General features: G+C 46.8%; 1 pseudogene; it reads left to right on the top strand.

Annotated features, from left to right (window-relative positions):
- The first annotated feature begins 2,675 nt into the window (after positions 1-2,675).
- On the top strand, positions 2,676-3,641 carry LOC101639438 (annotated as a pseudogene).
- The last annotated feature ends 16,849 nt before the right edge of the window (positions 3,642-20,490 follow it).

The following is a 20,490-nucleotide window of genomic DNA, read 5'->3' as shown; positions in this document are numbered from 1 at the left end:
CTGACAGAGGATGATCAATTGACTACTGATTGGCTTTGGGTTTCTACTCTGCCCTCCCCCTAATTCATTGATATGGTTTTTTGTTCTGGGTCTTTGATGCCTGATACCTGATCTCATCGACACCTCCTGATCACACAGGCTGGTGTGCTTCTTCCATGTGGGCTTTGTTGCTTCTCAGCTAGATAGCCCCTTGCATTTAAACATTTTACATAAACATTATTATTCACATTAAGGGTGATATTTAAATTCCAGGAATACAAAATAGCATATAGTTTTTGATGACGCCATTCTTGTATTCAGCCTTGTTTAAATTCTATACGTATCTCACAAATTTTAGCATTAACAGATGTCAGCGTGCTTAACTTTAATCACAAGCACTAAATTTTTGTTGCCAAGTAAGGTAATCCATTTGAGAATTATGGGGGTTAGGATGCAGACTTGAGGGAGGGATTGGTCTTCCTTTCATCCGTGTAATAAGTATAAGAGGCAGAAACAGGCTTAAGTATGACCACAGTAACTCTGGGTAGAGACTCTGGGGAAGCTCTACTCTGCCTTAGTGGGTCACTATGAATCAGAATTGACTGATTGGCAATGGATTTGGTTTGAATCAGAATTGACTTACCTGTGATGGGTTTGTTTGGTTTGGTTTGGGAGCACACAATGGAAGGATCCCTGGTGGTGCAGTGGTTAAGCACTTAGAGGGTCAAACCCAAGAGCTGCTCCGTGGAAGAAAGCAATGGAAGTCTTCTTTCTTAAAGATTACAGCCTGCCACAACAAATGGACAAACCCAAAAACCATATTGTTGAGAACAAGGGGAACAGAGACCCCAAACCCATCTGTAGACAATGAGACATCCCCTCACAGAAGGGTCACAAGAAAGGGATGAGTCAACCAAGGTACAGTAAAGCACCGATGAAACACACGATATCCCTCTGGTTCCTTGAGGCTTCCTCACCCCCCACTATCATGACCCCAGTCCTGCCTTTCACTGTCGGCTAGACCAGAGCATGTACACAGGTACAGATAAGAGATAAGAGCGCAGGACATGGAATCCAGGAACGGGAATGGGAGTCGTGATACCAGAAGGGGAAGGGAAAAGTGGGAAGAGGAGGGGAGGAAGGGGGAACCAATCTCATTTATTAACACATAACCCACCCCCACCCCAACCCAGGGAATGAACAACAGGAACCATGGGGGGAGGGAGACAGTGGTCAGTGTCTCCCTTGATATGAAAAAAATAATAATTTATCAAGGGGTCACCAGGGTGGGAGTTGTGGGGGTGGGGGTGGGGAAGTAAAAAGAGATGCTACCAAGGGCTAAAACAGAAAATAAATGTTTAGAAAACAATGATGGCAACATATGTACAAATATGCTTGATACAATTGATATATGGATTGTTATAAGAGCCCCCAATAAAATGAGCTTTTAATAAAAAACAAAACAAAGACAAAAAACAAAAAATACAACAACAATGACCAAATAAAACAGAGAAAAACAATAATAAAAAATATTACAGCCTGGGGAAACATATTTGGACACTGTAAGTCAGACTCTACCCCATCTAACGAGTAAGCACACATTAGTGGAACTCATTAGTGAAAGCAGTCGTGATTGAGTAAGCCAGGGAGTAGCCTACCAGCTTAGCAAAGGGATAAGTTATCTAGACCTCAATTTTCCAGCTATAACATAATGCTCCCATTTCCTCTGGGCATTATGAACTTGACCAGTCGCCCAACTCCCGTCTGTAGGACAGATGTCTTCCCAGAGCTTCTACTTTTAAAAGGTTGTTTTGAGCTGGAATTATTTCATGGTACATAAAAGCAATATCGTTAATAAAATAGAAATGGTACCATATCAGTAGATTATATAGAACTGTTTCCCATGTTACAGTGATGTAGAAAATGAATTTAGGAGTTCTGGCAAGATGGCACCCAGGTAAACAGTTCATATTGGGAGCTCCGTGGTGACCAGTGAACTTGGTGTCCAGGAGGACAAGAGGGGGGATTTGGGTAACTTAAGGAAAAGGATAAAATCGAGAGAGCAGCTAGGGCGAAAAAGGCAGTCACCTATAAAGGTACCCAAATAAGAATATGCTCAGACTTATCAGCAGACACCATGACAAAGAGAGAGTGGAGTAACATCTTCTGAATATTGAAAGAAAACAATGCAAAACCAAGAATCTTCTATCCAGCCAAATTATCTATCAAGATAGACGGAGAAGTAAGAGTCTTCCTGGACAAGGAAAAACTCAAAAATATGTTAAAAGAAACCCAGCTTTACAAAAAAAATCCTTGTCGACCTGTTGTGGTCAGAAGAACAACACTCACTCTGCACAAATAAGAGATCACCACAGAGAGGATCTCTACTCAGAGGACAACAGATTGAAAACAGCCCCAAGATAACATTGGCTCAATGGTGAAAAGAAGGCAAGAATGAACCACACACTCATTTGCACAATTCACAGATAAGAAGGGAGGTAGGAAAGCACCTAGCACTAAAGGTACAAGATGACATCACAGAGTCCACTGATGGATGTTGTAACTCTGAATATCAGTGGACTGAATTCGCCCACTAAAGGACAGAGACTAGGCAGTTATGCAGCTGACCGCCCCCCTCCTGTGTGTACTATGCTCCCTGGACTTGAACAATGGGGCTTTGGGACTGCTGGCGTACTATGACTCTGGAAGCGATCTGCTACTCGTGGGGCTTGCTGCAGATCCTTGACCAGGTGTTGCTGCCCTGGCAAAGCCTCTACGAGGTGGTGAGCTTGGTACACCAGGCCTGGGAAGCCAGCCGTGCTATGAAAATACATGGTGCCCCGGCCATCACCCTCATTGCCTGCCTCAGCCTCTCTGCGGAGCTGCAGACAGGTGCTGGGGGTCCCAGGCTTGCTGCACTTGTGGCTTTTGTGCAGGATGCCCTGACTTAACTTGTCACCACTGCTGTCAACCTGCCACCTGCAGCTCGGGAGGCCAAGGGAGAAGGCACCACCGAGGAGGTGGTCAGAGAGAGGATGATCCGCTACACTGAGGACATGCTGGAGAAAGACCTCAAGAACAGCTGGAGCATCAGGGAGCTGGGGGACCAGCACTTCCTGGAGCATGAAGTCCCTGGGGGTGGCAAGGCATGATCTGCTCCCTATACATCCTGGACCATGTGGAGCATGCCTTCTGCACAGAGACCCCCACCCTTCAACCAGTGAGCCCACCTGACAGCCTTCAAGTTGGTGAATCAGCAGATCCCCACCAGCCTCATCGCTGACAGCATGGCAGTTGCTGCCATGGCCCACGAGGGCTTGTCAGCTGTTGTCGTGGGAGCTCATCATGTGGTCGCCAGTGGTGACATGGCCAAAGAGGTGGGGACCTACTAGCTGGCCATAGCTACCAAGTACCACGGCATCCACTTCTATGTAGTGGCTCCCAGCTCCTCTTGTGACTTTCGTCTGGAACCTGGCCAGGAGATTGTCATTGAGGAGCGGCTGGACATTGGTGGGGTCTAAATTGCAGCACCCAAGATTGGGGTTTGAAATCGAGACTTCTATGCCACCAGGCAGGACCTCATCATCGGTGGCATCATCACAGAATTGGGTGTCTTTCCTCCCAAGGAGCTCCGGGCAGCTCCAGTCACCACCGTCTCCTGAAGTGCTGGGACGGGGGAGCTAGATGGACCCCCCACACACAAATTATCAATCTGACTCTCCATACCATGCTGGCCCCCTTTGTTTTATAACAAATGTATGGACTAGTCTGATCCCCCCCCCCCCAAAAAAAAAAGACAGAGACTAGCAGACTGGCTTAGAAAACACAATCCATCATTCTACTGCCTACAAGAGACACATCTCAAGCTCACAGACAAAACTAGGCTGAGAATCAAAGACTGGAGAAAAATATACCAAGCAAACAGCAACTAAAAAAAAGCAGTTGTATTACTAATCTCTGACAAAATTGATTTCAAGGTGCAAGCCATAACAAGAGATAAGGAGGGGCACTATATAATGCACAAGGGATCAGTAGAGGTATAAATGTAGGCATGCACATATGTAAATATATTAATAGGGATATAGGCCTATGTACATATATTTAAATGTTAAGTATTCAGGTAACAGACAGGCATTGGGCCTCTACTCAAGTACTCCCTCAATGCAAGAACACTTTGTTCTAATAACCTGGCGTTCTGTGATGCCCACCTTCCCGACACAATCACTGAAGTCAAAATGGGTGCATAAGCAAATGTGTTGAAGAAAGCTGATGGTGCCTGGCTATTAAAAGATACAGCATTTGGGGTCTTAAAGGCTTGAAGTTAAACAAGCAGTCATCTAGCAGAGAAGTAACAAGCCCACATTGAAGAAGCCTACCAGCCTGTGTGATCATGAGGTGTCGATGGGATCAGGTATCAGAAGACCCAAAACAAACAAATATGTTGATGCAAATGGTGGAGGTCAGAGAGGAGACACAATGCCTATCTGTAGACAATTGGACATTCCCTGACAGAAGGGTCACAAGGAAGAAATGAGTCCGCCAGGTGTGGTGTAGCACTGGTGGAACACACAACCTCCCTCTAGTTCTTTAATGCTCCCTCCCTCCCACGATCATGACCCCAGTTCTACCTTACAAATCTGGCTAGACTGGAGCATGTACATGGGTACAGATAAGCGCTCTCGCCACAAAGACTTCAGGACAGGTAAACCCCTCAGGAAAAGTAATTGCTACCCTTCATGAGTAGCGATACCATGAGGGTGGGGGAAGATGGGGTGGGGGGAGAAGGGGGAGAAATGGAGACCAGACTACAGTGATCGACGTATTTACCTCCCCGCCCCGCACTCCCTCCGGGGGAACAAACAACAGAAACCTGGGTGAAGGGAGACGGCAGACAATGTAAGATATAAAAATAATAATAATTTATAATTTATCAGGGTTTGATGAGGGTGGGAGGGTGGGGAAGGGAGGGAAAAAAGAGGAGCTAATACCAAGGGCTCAAGCAGAAAGAAAATGTTTTGAAAATGATGATGGCAACATATGTACAAATGTGTTTGAGTCAATTGATGTATGGGTTGTTTTAAGAGCGGTAAGAGCCCCCAATAAGATTATGTATATCAAAAAGAAAAGAATAAATGAAAACTAACTTCGCAGAGCTGTGGTAGACCAGGAATGAAGGTGGGCAATGGACAAGCAACCCCTGCCACAGTTGCAGTTTGTCACTGTTGTCATTTCACTAGGTGCCGTTGAATAGATCCTGTCTCACAGTGACCCTTGTGCCACGCAACAACGCACTTCCCAGTCCTGTGCCAGCCTCACATTTGCTCCTGTGCCTGAGCCCTTGTTGCCGCCCCACTGTCAATCCATCTTATTGAGAGGCTGCCTCTTTTTCCACGGACCCTGATGCCCTTTCCTAGGGACTCGTCTCTCTTGATACCACGTCCAAAGCGTGTGAGAGGAAAACGGGCCCTCCTCACTTCTAAGTAGCATTTAGGCTGTCCTTCTGAGACCGGCATGTTTGTTCTGTCCTTCCGGGACTGATGTGTTGATTCTCCTGGCAGTCCACAGCATCATTCAGATGCACCGATTCTTCTTCCGTCTTTCGTATTCCTTGTCTACCTTCCACATGCATATGGGGTGATGGAAAACACTATGTCTTGAGCCAGATGCACCTCAGTCTTCAACGTGACATCCTTGCTGTTCAACACTATGGCGTTTGGCAGCAGACTCTAACAATTCTCTTAGTGCTTTGCGAAGGCTAAATTGCGAGGCGTTCTAAACTCCTTTCGGACGGTCTGGAGGAATAGTATTTTGTGTGGTCATATGACATGCTGTCTGCTGGTGGACCATCAGTGGAGACTGCTATGTGGCTTGGGCACCGTACTTGTTCTGATTGCAGCTGGCCGCGATTTCTTTGAGTATTTCCATCAGGTTGATTTAACCTTGGCATTCACGGAGCCTTTGGGGTTCATGGTAGTTCTGAGTCATATGCAGCAGGAAAAGGATGAAAAATGGCTTTAATTTTTGCAATTTACTTTCTCAAGGAACATTTATGAGTAAACAAAGCAAAAGAAACCACGAGTTACTCACTTGGATTTGCCTGAGGCTAAACCTGTTAATCACCTGCCGAGAGGCAAATCTGGGCATTGTTTGCGGAGGCAAAATGCAACACAAGGTAGGGACATTTATTAGCAGGAAAGCCCTGTGCCTCTGCTAGATTTTGGTTCAACAATGAGCAAGAGCCCCAGGTGACACAGGCCATTTCATGGAATGGAAAATAAGCATCTGTCTTAGTCTGGGTAGACTGGCAGAACAAAATTCACAGACATGCATATGTGCCTAAGAAAGAGCTGCAGGAACCCCCAATAACATGATTTTTAAAGCCTTAAGCAGCAGCAACCCCAAGCTTGTCTTTTACGATAAGGAAGCAGCTACCTGGCTTCACTTCCAGGACGACAGGGTGAGAGGTTCCACAAACCCACCCCTCAGTGAAACAAGTGGTACAGGTAAACATCCTGGCCCAAAGCCCAAGTATTTCATGTCTATGGAAACTGGCCAAAAGGCATACTGCAAATGAAGAAACTAATTTTTGTCTCTTTTAAAGGGAAGCTATGATAGCTCAAGAACAGTGAGTCTGTGGCCCCTGAGCTGTGAATTACTCCCCCCCCTCCCAGATCAGCTTCATGAAAACGCCACTCAGGGCTGGTATGACGAGAAAGACAGGCCTGCCCCAGCCCCAGCTCCTCGGCCGTGATGGTGGCATTTCGCCGACGAGGAGCCAGCTGTGGGCATTCCTCACGGGGCTCCGTGTGTCCTCGATGCCCGGGATTCTCTCTCCACCCAGACCCTGCTCAGAGAGCAAAAGCTCTAACCAATTTTTGGAAGATTGAGAATCCTGGACCCCACAGCCTTTGTCCCAGCTTGCTCTAGACAGAGAGAGAAACCGAGAAGACCAGAGGCTACCACCATTGCTCAGGCGTCCAGCGTCCAGCTCCTAGGACCAGATGGCCCACGGTGGATAGTCTAAAAGAACAGAGGGTCCAGAGGTCTCCTCCAAGGACTTGACTTTATTTGAAACAGTGTGGAGACGTTAAGTCTAAGGATGCTTTTGAAACCAGTATCTGCTACTGTCAAGATTAGGACTCACAGCAGCCTTATAGGACAGAGTTGAACTGCCCCAGAGGGCCAAGGCTGGACTCTATGGGAGCAGATGGCCCCAGTTTTCTCCTGTGAAGCAACTAGTGGGCTCGAACCGCTGACTTTTTGGGTAGCACTGTGTTTTAACCACAGGGCCACTAGGACGCCCACGTGAGGCAATCCGTGGAACAGATCAAGGACAGAGATGGCCACCTCCAGACATGTAATCAAAATGCTGAGTGGAAGACAAAATTGAAATCAATGAGATCAGCCGACTTCTCTGTAGAAACAGTGGAGGCCGGCAGGGGCGCCCTCACCCGACGTGCTTGGTGTACATCGCTAATCGACTACCAGTGTCTTCTTTGAAACTCTCCGAATCCTCACAAGTTCCTGTCAACGAGCGCAGGCAGCTCTGAGACCCAGGAGTCCCCATCCCACCCTCACGTCACAGGTGAGGGATTTCGGAACCCGTGAGAGTTAGTGACAAAATCAAAGGCCGCTCGCTCGTGGCACCTGGGGCACACTGCATTTGTTCCTATCCGGCTAGCATCACAGCTTCTTTTTAAGTTTCTGTCTCAGGGACGGAATTCATTTTAAAGAACCAACTAGTTTTGCTTGTTCTCTTCCACATGGAAGCAGAGCGCTCGCCCTGGAACACTCATGTTTGAAAAGGCAGGATTTCTTAGCATTGCGAGAGCTTGGTTTTAAAAATCCCTCTCCCCTATTTTAGGGTTTCCTGTGTGATGAATTAAATTGCTTGGTGTGGCTCTTCTCTCCATGGTCTTTTAAACTCCCACCCAGTGCTTGGGGGGGATCATGTAAAGAAGATGTAGCAGACCGTAAGAAGGGGATTGGACAGGTCCACCATTCTGCTGGGTATAAAGTGAACGATCTCAGAAGCGGGAACAGAAAACAACATAGCCACCAAGCTAGAAGAACCACTAACGGCGTGTGCAAGATCCCTGCATGGAGTGGTGGCAGCGGCAGTAGAGGCATCCGAGACTAGAGCACCAAGACCACGTGACAGAGTGGTTGGGATGGTCGGTCTTCCTAGCTCTCTGAACAGATAAACCCGAGTCCCTTTGGGCAGGAGCCTGGCTTGCAGCACAGCCCCCTTTTGGAAACTGCTCAGTGCTAAAGAAGCTTGGCTAGGAGCCTGGTGTCATAGTGGGTGTCCTTGGGCTGCTAACCACAAGGTCAGCCGTTTGAACCCATTAGCTGCCTCATGGAAGAAAGACAAGGCTTTACGCTCCGACAGCATTTACCGTCTCAGAAACCCAAAACGGGCAGTTCTACACTGTCCTACAGGGTCACTTATGAGTTGGAATTGATTGTGGTGGTAAGGTTCTTTTCTTTCTTTGTTCGTTCAGTTTTTACAGGTGCTTTGTACCACTTGTCTGATCATGACTTGGGCCCGTTATCTCCCCTCATAAAGCACCATAGTCATGCGTCTTGTCGGGGAGTTCTGGGGGGCCTTTGCAATGGGTTATTCACCCCAGTAGTGAAATCCCATGCCTAGGGGAGGAAGGTTGGGGTCAGAACAGGGCAGACAGAACGGAGGCTGGAGGCTTGTCTGAAGCTGCTTGTCTCAGGCAGCCCGGCTCTGGTGGGCGTTGGAGTCTTGGACCGACTGAAGCTGGAGGAGGTCAGGTGTGGTCTCCAGCCCATCTCTGCCAAATCTCGATGTACGGCTCCGCGAGAGGCCAGAAACGCCCCCCCCCCACTCCCCCACCCCGTGATCCTGGATACACAGCTCTCAGTCTTCCTGCTGGAGGTGGCATGGCTGCAGTCAACAAGAGGCTTCCTGCCACTCTCCACCCTGGACAGGTGACATCCTAGTGGTGAGCGTATCGTTACTAGTAACCCAAAGGAAGTTTTCATTGTCTGTGAGTGAAGCCTCTCAGATTTAGAAGATGGCATAGCCTGTCCAACAGGCCTCTAGATGAGGAAGCAACAGTAAATGCCTGTATTTGGCTCACAGGTCCCCCTAACACCTAGGAGCTGACAACAAAATGTAGCATATCCCCTGGGGTTTGCACTTACTTCATTAGCTTTCCAGGGGCCGTGGCATCCCATGGTTAAAGTGTGTGGCTGCTGACTAAAAAGTTCAGTAGTTCAGACGCACCCGGTGCGCTGAAGGAAAAGAAGAGGTCGTCTCTGCGTCCACAAGAAGATTTACAGCCTTGGGAACCGAAGGGGCAGTCCTGTTTGTCTCATAGGGTGGCTGTGCATTGAATGAACTCTGCAGTGATGGATTTGATTTCAGGTTAATTGGGTTTATCTGCCTGTCTCTTAATGTGAAGAATCAGCTCTGAGAGGCTAGATGGTTTGCCAAATCAGTTACATAACAGCAACAAAATCTCCTACCCCTGCTCCAATCCATCGGGAAATGTCCTTGGCTGGGTTAGTGTGCATCATGGCTCCCAAGGAGAATTCAGCATGACCTCCTTCCACTGTCCCCACTTCACCCTCTTCCCGTGCATTTTTTGCCCCCCTCCCCCAGCAGGTCCTTCCCTGAACCCTGGAATGTCCCCATCTTTCACAGGTCTGCCAGCTGAGTGGGATTCATGTTGGCATTCTAAAAGGATTCATCTGTAAATATTTTTTCCCTGGACTATTGACACTAATAATTGACAGGTGCAGCTGTCAATGCCTTGTTCTCCTGAAATCTCACTCATTTTACGGAAAGACCATGCTACAGCAGGTATCAGGGTAAGTGAAGAACGATTACTGCTAAGATTCCAATTCATACATACATATATACATGGGGCATATTCCGAACAAGACATGTTCAGATGTGGATGGCTGCAGACAAGTTCTAATACATGTGTCCTCATTTCGGGATAAACAACAACAACAACAAATGATGTTTACAGTCAAGATTAGGCAAGTTCTTGACAAAACTCAAGGGGTTATGGGACTGCTGTCCCACATAAAATACGGTAATAGTGTTAGATGGAACAAATATTTTGAAGAAGGCCAGGACAATCTCTGAGTCCAAAGAGGGAAAACGACTGTAGGAATCTTATCCATAGGGCAGCTAATGAAGTTGGGCTCTTGCATAATTTGGCATCTTCAACTTGAAGGGAACATTCTGGTATCAACAAGTTTAGTCTCAAGGGATGCCCAGAGGATGCGAAGACCAACTAGCTGAAAGAGCTGGTCTTTCCACCAGTCTTTAAAGCAAGATTGAAGCTAATGAATGGAATGCACTGAATCGAGGCTGAGTATTAGAATCACCAATGTGATCCAGAGAGCAGGGTCCACTCTACACAGCAGCTTCCACGGGGGTCCGCTGGGCCCGTTCAGTTCAAGGCAGACAGGTCAGATCAGGAAGCAATCATGACTATTTGTTGGGCCCCAAAAGGGTTCATCTTGATAGCTTTCCTTAAAGTAAGTACACAGGACAATTGTTGGAGGTTTACTGCATGCAAATCTAAGGAATTTTTGTTTTTTTGTCATCACAATAATTCAGCTGCTCATCTTTTGAGGGTAGCTAGAGGAAGCCCGGCGGCATGGTGGTTACAAGTTGGGCTACTCACGGAAAGGTCAGCAATTTGAAACCACACCAGCCAGGGCGAGGCTTTTTAGTCCCGCAAAGAGCCACCGTCTCAGAGGCCCACAGAGGCAGCTCTACCCTGTCTTACGTCTTCGCCGAGGGTCAGGATGGACGCGATAGCGGTGGGTTTGAGTTGGGTGAGGGCTGTCCTGTGAGAATGCCCTTGGGAGGCTTTCCTCTGTTTAGCGTGCAGCCTTTATCTTGCCCTTTCAGGCTCCAAACCATGGACTAGGACCCCAGTGTCAGTCCCCTGCAGACGTCCGTGGTGTAATTGGAAAACGCAGACATCCCTGTGGATGAGCAGAGGACACTGCTTGCAGAAGTGAACAGACCTAGCTGGAGGAGGGGAAATTGAAACACTGCCTTCCCAGGTTCATAGGTTTGCATCATATCATTTCTGTGATTTTGTGACAATACTGTAAGACTCACTCTCGTGCTGCTGAAGACTGTCTATCGTCAATGATTGCCCTGGAAGTATTTGGCGAGTAATTATGTGCATTCTATCATGGATTATTTCACCTAATCCACTAAGGTTTTCCTACAGAAACAATTGCCTTGTATTTGGCTTCCTTTCAGACCACAGCCTTTTGTTTAATTATTTTTAAAAAGTAATCATTTTATGGGGGGGATGGCTCTTACAAATCTTATAACAATCCATCATTCAATAGTATTAAGTACACTTGTTCATATGTTGCCATCAACATTTCCAAAGCAATTTCTTTCTATTTGAGCTCTTGGTATCAGCTCCTCTTTTTCCCCCCTCCCTCCCCCATCCTCCCATCCTGTGAGTCCTTGATCAATTATATATTATTATTATTTCCTATCTTACACTGTTGTCTCCCTTCACCCACCTTTCTGTTACTCCGTCCCCTGGGGGTGGGGTTCCTCTTTACTCCTCCTTCCCCCTCCCCTCCCACCCCTAATGTCCTCCTACCCTCATGATATCGATACTCCCACTACTGTTCCTGAGGGTTTTATCTGTCCTGAATTCCATGACTAAATGGGTGCATAAGCAAATGTGGTGAAGAAAGCAGATGATGCCCAGCTATCAAAAGATGTAGCATCTGGGGTCTTAAAGGCTTGAAGTTAAATAAGCAGCCATCTAGAAGGGGAGCAAATAAGCCCACATGGAAGAAGCACACCAGCCTGTGAGATCACGAGATGTCGATGGGAGCAGGTACCAGGTATCAAAAGATCACAGACAAACAATTATATCGATGTGAAAGATGGGGATTGGAGTGGAGACTCAAAGCCCATTTTAGATGATTGGACACCCCCCCTCCCCCCACAGAAGGGTTACAAGGAAGGGATGATTCAACCAGGGTGCAGTATAGCACTGATGAAACACACATCATCCCTCTAGTTCCTGAATGCTTCCTCCCCCTACTACCATGACTCAATTCTACCACAGCCTTTGGGATCAGGAGTGACTTACATTGTTGATCTGAGGAAGGTGGAAGTCAGACAGAGGGACTCAGAGAGAGCTCAAATTCCTTCTCGGGAGATCTTTCCCAAGCCCCACTGCACTTCAGGATGGATGCAGGTGGGTTGTCTACCAGCTCTCCTTGAGAGGCAAGGCAACCTGGCCTTTCCCTCTGGTGCAGCTTCGCTGCTTATTTGGTGCATGTCATCGGACCCCATGCCTAGCAAGGCTACCCTCACCTTTCATTTCACTTATATATAAAAAAAGGAAACATACGTTAGTCATGGCAATCCAAAGGATTATTTTTTTCTGGCCTTGTGTTTGAGCACTTGTAGAAATGAAACACAGACATAGCTGAGAGTGCTTTCAGAGGCAAGGTAGTTCTTTGGTCAGTTGAATCTTTTCTGAAATGAGAGGCGAGGTTCAAGGTTTGGTGAGGGGTTTGTGAAAATCAGTCACCTTGGTGGAGCCGTAGGGTAAGTGCTAGATTGCTAACTACAAGGTCAGCAGTTCAAACCCCGGAGCCAATCCTTGGGAGAAATATAAAGCTGTCTGCTGCCATCAAGATTTACAGACTCTGAGGTGGTGGTGATTGTACAATTCCCCTGGGTGTGGTTGAACACTTGAACTACTCAATTGTATGCTATGCAGACCTGATATATAGGTCTCTACGAGTTGGAATCATCCAGCACTGGATCTGATTTTTGTTTTTGTAAAACAAATGGAGGCCTTAGAAGTACAGCAGGAAGCCAGGTGGGACCAACCCACCTACTTAACAAACAAGTGATTCTTTGAAGGTTTAGAAGCCTGTACATCAGGACATTAGTGGTGGCTATTCGTCGGTGGCAGGATTCTGTTTGTCCTTCTGAGTTTTAACTGCTGTTTTCTTGTGGATGTCGTCAATTTTCTTGTTTGTTTTGTTTTCTTGAATAAAAATGTTTTAAAACAAAACAAAACAAAAAGCATACGGGGGCCTGGTAGCACAGTGGTTAAAGGACTTGGCTGCTAATGCAAACCATCGGTGGTCTGAACCCCACAGACTCTGAGGGAGAAAGACGTGGCCGCCTGTTTCTATAAAGATTTGCAACCCGAGGAAACCCTGTCAGGCAGGTCTACTCCGGTCATCAGAACTGAGTCAACAGTAGTGGGCTGTCGACTTTGCAAAAGCTGAAGACTGTGAATCTTATCTGGTTGTTCCCAGTGGTTTGTTTCATCATTTTGATGGACAGTCGTGGGTCAAATGAGATGCAAAGGTCAGAATCGCTCTCGGATTGATGGTAGCAAAGCAACAACCATCTCTCTGTTCGTGTAACACAACCTGTGGCTGAGGCAGGAGGCCTTGTAGGAAAGGTGGAGGAGAGGATGTCGATCCCAAACTCCATTCCAAACAAATCTCTTTTAAACCTACTCACTGTGCTCCAAAGCCAGATGCCCAGCAGAACAGAACACTCACCAGGAAATAGGGTCCACACAGCTTAGGAAGGGAAAATGGACCATAATGCAATTTGAGGTCTTCCTCAATCTTTCTCTTACCCAAACACACTGTACTCGTCACAGGAGGTGTTCTGGCAAACAAAGGGCATTTCGTCTTGAGCGACGAAGAAATGAAGACGGTGGCAGATGAATGTTATTGTGGCTTGACAGTAATAATAAGGCAGGATTTTCCCGTTTCAACTCTACTGACATTTTGGGTAGGGTAATTCTTTGTTGGGGGTGACTGTTCAGGGCATGGTCTGATGCTTAGCTGCATGTTGGCCTCTACCTAGCACATACTAGGAGCCTTTCTCTCCTCGTGACAACCCAAACTGTGCCAGTCCCCGAGGAGGGGGTGTAAACTTACCCCTCGAGGGAAACCAGTGATCACAAGGAGTTCTAGTAATCCAGCCAGAAGGACATTTTCGAACTGCTGAGGCCTGGTGACACTGTGTGTGTCTGAGACATGGCCCCAAGGCAGATAACTATGCAGAACTGCACATGGGCACCATCCACTGCCTATAGCTCTGTTTGTCGTAGGCACTTGATCAGATTATGTCCAGTATCTCTTAACTCTTTCTGCTAGGCAACAGCTCTGCTGATACGTAAAGGGCACCTGGGGTCTCCCAAGCCCAGTGCTAGTTTATTGACTAAATGCCTTGCCTTTTTTTCACGTTTGCTGCGATGATAGATGTCAGCCACTTGCAAGAGAATGGGATAATTGTAATATCTGGGCTTGTGCATTATATCCTCTTGGGTCTTTGATTTTTAATTTTTTAGGCAGATTATTGGATCCAAGAGATCTTTCAGATACTGCCTGGACCATGCAATCACCTAAGATTTTTCATTTACTAATTTAATCATAAAAGAATAATTTTTTAATTATGGTAGAAATACATGTAACACTACCTTTGCTAGTAAAATGTCTTCACCGAGTGCTTCAGTGCCCCCGATTCTACCAGCCATGCTGTGTAGCCACCAGCAGTGCCTGTTGTCAGCTGGTCCATCACCAAGCGCATAGCTCAGTGCTCCCTACGCAGCGACTCTCCTTCCTCCCTCCCCCATTCCTTCTGGGAGCCACTATTACGTTTTGTGCTCTATACATCTGCCAATTCTAGATCTCCAATATAAGTGAGTTCAGACATCATTAGTTCTTTTGTGACTGATGCACTGCACTCTGTATAAGGCTTCCATGGTTCACCCATGTTGTACCATGTATCAGGACTCCGTTTCTCTTTACGGCTGTGTAATATTCCATTGTATGTACGAGGGGGGCGTGTTCCAAAGGTTTGTGGGGAAATTCCATGACTTTTTAATTCTATTTTTCCACAACATTGTTGAAGTCCCTGCATATAGATGACATTTGATCACCAAGTAATCATCAAACACGCACCGGACACCCGGGATTCAGTATAAATAGAAAAGGCGTGTAGGTGGGTCTGACAACCCTCCCCCGGAGTCCATCACGCCTGTCCGTGTGGAGCCTTCACTTCAGGGCACGTACCCAGGACGTGTTTCTCAGCGCTTATCCGGCGAGGCTGTGGGTTCTTGCTTCTTCTCCTCCCCTAAAGTGACATTAAAATGTATTTGGAGTGGGCATGTGTGAGCCCCTCAGTGCCCCTCAGGACAACCCCAGAAGTGGTTTCTCGTATAATGATGACGAGCGGCTCTGGTTGTGAATGAATCTAGTGTGGGTGCAGTTCCTGGTTGAACTGTACCTTAAAGTTAACATGTTGTGTGCCGTCTCATAATAAATGAGATCCAAGCTTCCCAACCTTTGCCGTGCCCTGGCAGATTTGTTTGGCTCATGTGTGGAGAAGCCCTGGCAGTGCAGTGGTCAAAGTGCTCTGCGGCTAACCGAAAGGTTGATGGTTCAACCGGATCCTACCCCACAGCCAAACGAGGGCCCGGTCCACTTTTAGAAAGGCTGTAGCCTTGCCAATCCTGTGGGGACAGTTCTGCCCCTGTGCTATAGGGTTGAGTCAGAATTGACCCAATGGCAACAGGCTTGGTGTTTGGTTTGGCACACTGGGCAAAGGACTGAGGTCACAGGGAGGGTGACCAGTTTGTTTGTTTTTATCCCTGACATTCCTGAGTTTAGAACTCAAAGTTGTGTTAGTCTGGGTACTTTAGAGAAATAAACCCACAGAAACTCATATGTGTAAGAGAGAGGTTTCTGTAAAGGTTAAGTGCATTTCAAGCCCATCCCAACCCAGTGCTGCCCAAACCCACAAATCCAACATTAACCCATATGTCCGACACTAATCCACAAAGTCCTCCTCCATCTCACAACACACACTATGATGCCAACTGCAGGAGGAAAGCCGAATCCGTGAATGTGTAAGCATCTCAGCGCTGGCAGGGATCTCCACACGGCTGCTCCAGCACCCCGGGCTGCATCAGGGTAGGTCCATGTGGCTTCTCTTTGGGGATGTCTTGTAGGAAGTGAGCCTGGCCAGCTAAATCAGGTAACTGGCTAAGGCAGCTGCACCCTGGTCTGACCATCAGAAAGCAAGAGGCCCGAGAACTAGAAAGGCGAGGCTCACTGAGACATTTATCCCTCTGCCCTTCAATTAACCCCACATGTGTTTGTAGGCCAGGTTGGCACAATAAACTAACTACCTCAAAGTCTTCTGTCTTGAAATCCCACAGTCCCAAATAAATCAGAAGTGTTGTCCACTCTAGCCAAAGGGATGGCTTGAGGATCCTGGTTGCCCCGAGCTCTGTTTAGCCTTTGAATGTTGTCAGTATAACATTTATGGACACTTGTTTTCTCTCTCATTATGTAGGTTCTTCCACAATATCCTTTCCACATTGCCTCACGATCTCCAAAGCCTAGACCGTTCATGATCTATTCAAGGAGACCCGCTGGCCCTGTTGGGTGGATACTGGGCTGCTAACCACAAAGCCATCCGTTGAACCCTAACAGCTGCACCATGGTTCCAATCTACCAGCCACTCCATGGGAGAAAGATGAGGCTCTCTGCTCCCATACAGATTTATAGCCTTGGAAACCCTATCGACTCTATAGTATAGAGGATCCCTCTGATTCAGACTCGACTTCAGTGGTAGTGGGTTTAGATTTGGTTTCTTAAAGACACAGTTTGCCAATCATCCTAGTTTCCTAATCTCAGTAGGATTTTATCTCACTTTGTTTTTGTGCCCATGAAGGAGCAACTAGTAAACGGATACCAACCAACCAGTAGAATCGATCCTGACTCAGGGCTGCCCGATGCGTGCCACATAGGAATTGTACTTCTTACGGTTTTCAGTGGTTGAATTTTCAGAAGTAGATCACCAGGTCTCTCTTCTGAGGCACCTCTGGGAATATTATTAGTAGTCAAGCACAAACTGCTGTTACCCCCCAGGGCCCCTTCTGATAGCCTGATGGTTCTTGTCGCATTGATTCTGATTCCTAGAGACCTGCAGGTTTTAATCTTTACCGGAGTAGATTGCCAGGTCTTGACGCCTGATGCCCTTCTCGTGGGTTTGAACCATTCCCTTTCGGTCAGCAGGGAAGTGCTTAATCTTGCGCTACCAAGGCTCCTGTGACAATTGGAAGAGTGTAGAAGTCAGCAGCCCTTGGGCCAAAGCACTGTGAGGGCTGAGAGGGTCAGTACACCAGCATCCATGTAACCCATTGGCTGCAGGTCAATGTGTTGTGGCTCACGGGTTGGGAAGTTCCAGACTAGTGGTCAAGAACCTCCTCAAGTAACTCAAACGAAAATACCAACCCCTCCAATCGACTGCTTCCAACTCATAGAGGCCATCTAAGCAGAGTCAAACTGCTTCTTAGGGTTTCTGAGACTGTAAATCTTTACTGGAACAAACAGCTTGATCGTTCTCCCCCAGACTGGCTGGTGGGCTTGCGAGGCCAACCTTGCAGTGGGCATTAAAACAATGAGCCCACAGCGTCACCATGGCTCCAAAATGTGTGGGAAAGTTGACAAAAACCGTCTTCATTTTGTGTCTTCCATGGGATCCTTGGTCTCTTTTCCTTTGGTCTTGAGTGTGACTCACATATTTCCAGCAAGGTTCTCATGGGGATGGGAGCATACATTGGCCTGGGGACACAAGGCTTCCATGCTGCCATCTCTCCTGATGCTGTGGGTTGACTAGACCAGTAGAGGTGATTTGCACCCAATCTCCCTGGAATTAGGTGACTAATGCTAATGTTACTTTTTCTAATCCAGACTCCCCTCTGCCCTAACTCACCAGTGTATTGAAATGGTAAGGAATATCCCCCCCCCCCCAACCACCACATCCTAAACCAAGAGCCTTGCTTTGTCTGTTGGTATTTCTGTGTATCCCTTATGGCTATGACGTTTGCTTGATTTTAGCTTGTGGATCTGCTAAAAGCACCTGAGTCTGGCGGGTTTGGCGTTTGATTCGAAGGGTACATGATAACCCACAGGGAAAGCTTTTGAAAATGTCCATGGTCCACAAAGGAGTGGGAGCTCACAGCATATAAGGGTTACAATGAAGCTGTCCGGGGTCGCATATACTGAAACACAGCAAAACAGATAATGCGACTTCGAGAGGGTGACCTCAAGGAAACCCAGGATTGACAAACCTATAAGGACAGCAAGTAGAATAACGGTTTTGGGGTGTAGGTACAGCGGTGGTGGGGGAGTAAAAGGGAGACCATGTCGAGGAGCCCAGGAAGAAGAAGAATGGTTGTTAATTGACTGTGGTAGCATTTGTAAAATCCGGCTTGACGTGATTGACCTATGGCATGATGTATGTATTAACTCCCAATTAATAATAAATAAGAAAAATACAATGAAGCTGTCCTTATAAAATTAGAACAACTTGTTGTTGGACCATCTAGCCGTCACTTTCCACGCTAAGCTAGAAGCGCATTTGATCACTCTTCTCTTTAGGGGAGATGAAGATGTTTCTGGAGCAATCCCTGCCACTGTCAAGGCCAAATACTTTAACATCGAGCAGAAAACCAGCGGATGTGGCTGTCATCAGCTTTTTCAAAACAGATGCAGGGAGAAGCATCTCCAGTAATGGTGTTAATGTTCAGGTTGAGTTCAGAACCAGCATTTTGTATGAGCGAGGCAGTAGAATCGGCAGCTGGTGGTGACAGGAATCATGGCACAATTCCAAGGAATCTGTTCAGGGAAAACTGGAGCAGCAGAAGCTCAGACCTGAACCAGCTTGTTGGCACTCAAGCTGCTGAGGAATGAGCAGCCTCATTTTGGTGAAGAAGAATTAGCACTCATAACTACTGGAATAAGGTTTGAAAGAACCTTAAAATGTTTAAAGAGGAAATCTCACTTTTTAATGTCTTAACACAACAGGTTTAAAGATAGCATGTTTCTTGCTTGAACACATCTCATTCATATATATTATATTAAAGTGTCATATGAAACGACAATATTCAACTGCTTTTTTGGTTGTTGTTTGTTTGAAACTAGTTCTGTGTCACAAAAGCATTGAAGTCTGTTTCAATTGCCCTTTCCTCATTTGACAACCATGCAGACCAGTGTTTAGGTCTGAGGGTCAAGGAAACTGGAGGATGTTTTAGGCTGTGACTCTTCTCTTTTTAAAAATTATTATTATTATTTTATTCTCCCCTCTTATTTGTGGAGTGTAATGCATAAAGGAAAAGCATACTACATGTAGCGGCACAGCCCATTGCACCCAAAGAGTGACAGTATCCCAGTCATCCAGCCCCCCCACATACGTGGTTCTTACTTCTCTTTCCTCTCCCTTTCCTCCTCCACGTCCCCACCTACCCTCTCTCGTTCCCTTTCTCTGCTGCTCCCAACCTTTAAAATCTTTTCCTTCGGTGTGAAAATTATTTTTCCCTTAACTATCAAGGGCTCATGAGGGAAGGGGGGAGTGGGGAGGGAGGGGAAAAATGAGGACCTGTTGTCGGGGGTTTAAGTGGATAGAAAATGTTTTGAGAATGATGTACAAATGCGCTTTACACAATTGATGTGTGTATGGATTGCGATAACAGTTGTATGAGCCCCTAATAAAATGTTTTTTAAAAAAAGAAACTAAAAAGTAAAAAATAAAATAAAATAATGGTGTCATGAAACGTCTATCTCACGAGATTGACAAGCTTGCTGAGCACTTTTCAACGTTGTCCATTCAGGAGGTGTTTGACCGTCTCGTTTTTTCCCCCCAACGGGTCTCATTGATTTTGAGGGATGCATAATATTTGAATTATGGTGTTGGCAAAGATTCTGAAATGTATTATGATTTCCAGAAGGAAGTCCACATCTCCATTGGAAGAAGAATAGCCAGAGTGCTCCTCAGAAGTAAAGCTGTTAAGGCTTCATCTCCTGTGCACTGGACGTATTATCAGGATGGACCACACGCTGGAAAAGGAAACCGTGCTTGGTCAAGTGGAGGGTGAATGAACACGAAGCCCCGAATGAGGTGCATTAGCACAGTGGCTGCAGTGATGGGCTCACAGGGAGGTGGTGTGAGGCTGCACAGTGTGTGTTCTGTTGTCCATCGGTTTCCCATGAGTTGGAATCGACTGGATGGTGCCTAACAACACCAGCACCACCACCACTCATTAGAATTGGCCAAATGCAGTTTCTCTTGGGCATGAAGGTTGAGGGAAGGGGCCATCTGGGGGCCAGTCTTAGGCTCCTGGCTCGTACCAGTGGGAAGATGTTTGTGCTATTTCTGTCATCAGAAGAGGACACAAAGGGGGCAGAGTTCAGTGTTAGGCATGTGTTCAGTTTGAGTTATTTAGGGAACATCTAGGTTAAGGTTTCCCAGGAAACTGCTGAGGACACAGGTTCTCAAGAGAGCGGCTAGAGCACAATACGACTATTTAGGAGTCACCAGTGCACAGTTGGCAGAGGCAATAGAAGCACCGGGGGAGAGAGAGGGAGTGGCCTGAGAGTAGACTACCAATAACTATCTTGGGCTAGAATCCCCAGAAGTAGTCC

This window comes from Echinops telfairi, unplaced genomic scaffold, assembly GCF_000313985.2.
Source record: "Echinops telfairi isolate 266 unplaced genomic scaffold, ASM31398v2 ScPeMD7_8;HRSCAF=38, whole genome shotgun sequence".
Taxonomy (NCBI): Eukaryota; Metazoa; Chordata; class Mammalia; order Afrosoricida; family Tenrecidae; genus Echinops; species Echinops telfairi.
This window is presented reverse-complemented; position numbering and strand designations above follow the sequence as displayed.